Raw genomic sequence first — 1,510 nt, 5'->3', positions numbered from 1 at the left:
CAAGTGTTTTAGCATATTGTTGACACGCAGGGATGCTTTTTAGGCCATTAGCAAGTGAAAGCTTGGCACCTCCAAGAGCGCCGATGATAAGGACAATTAGTTAAACAGAACATTCCGGGTACAATCGTTGCAACTCCCTTATAAGGTCTCGATATCTCTCTTTCTTTTCACTCTCCTTGGTTATGATGTTTTTGTCAGCTGGTGCCGATAATTTGATAACGAACATGGTTCGCTTCTCGAAGTCAAGAAGAACCATGTCAAGCCTCGAGTGAGCAACAGAAACAATTGTCGAGAATATAAAGTTCCAGTATATGCGGCACTTCTCATTCTCGACAATTGACTCAATTTCCCTAGGAGCATTTAGAGGAGCGATATTAAGGTTAATGCCGTAGGAGTGACAGAGATGGTAATAAAGCACTCTTAGTGCCGCATTGTGCCTTTGAATGTAGGTCGTTCCCGTGTGAGTTGGACAACTAGATAGTATGTGAGCTAAATGCTCGGGGTGTGCATTGCACGCCCTGCAGCTATCATCAGGAATGTCTTGGCTCAAAATGTGGCGACGGTATGTTAAGGTGGAAATGACACCATCTTGGCATCCAAAGATGAAACCCTCCGTAACAGACTTTAATCCGGGAGATTTAAGGAAAGCAAACGTTAGCTCACAAGACATTGACTGATCCCTCACATTTCTGTGGAAGATACCGTGCATCCTCTTGTCGAGGAGCTGTTCACGAAAGTTTTTCTCTTGTGCTTTCTTAATCCGGGCTTTCAGGAGTGAGTACTCGAGATAGATTAGATTTGATGCATTTTGCTCAAGCCTAATACTGAAGTCAAGTCCGAGTGTTTCAGCAGCCTCCTCCGCTGCTTTGTACAGAAATGCTCCTTTGCCCACTTCTTCGTGATTCCTGACCATTTTAAGAAGAGGATCTCTTCCATTTGCAACTCTATGTGCTGTACCCAGAATAATCCTGTTGTAAAGACATTCAAGACTCAATATTCCGCGACCCCCTTGACTGCGTGAGATGTACAGTCGCGGAACGAAAGACTTAAGATGCATGCGTTCATGTGCATAACCTTTCTTGTCCCGATATTAAGGGATCTGAGCTCCTTCTTCGTCCATGGAACTACTCCAAATGAATAGAGTAGTACCGGGACGGCAAGCATGTTCGTTGCAGATACTTTGTTCTTCACCGAAAGTTCGGAAGACCAAATCTGTCAGATGAGACGTTTGTATCTGCTTCGGAGAGTATCCTTTATAGATGTCACATCCTGAATGAGGCTCTGTGCCACGCCCAGGTATGTATAAGTCTCTCCAGCGCAAAGGTGTCTTATGGCGCTTTTATCAACGAGCTCAGGATCTTCAGGGATGCCATTAAGTTTTCCTCGCTTCAAATAAACCTTGGCGCACTTGTCTTACCCAAATTCCATTCCAATTTCCTTAGTATATCGTTCGACAATCCCCAGAGCTAGATGCAGTTGCTCTCTGTTTTTAGCATAGATCTTAAGATCG

The sequence above is a fragment of the Belonocnema kinseyi genome, chromosome 10, assembly GCF_010883055.1.
Source record: "Belonocnema kinseyi isolate 2016_QV_RU_SX_M_011 chromosome 10, B_treatae_v1, whole genome shotgun sequence".
NCBI lineage: Eukaryota > Metazoa > Arthropoda > Insecta > Hymenoptera > Cynipidae > Belonocnema > Belonocnema kinseyi.
Note: the sequence above shows the minus strand (reverse complement) of the source record.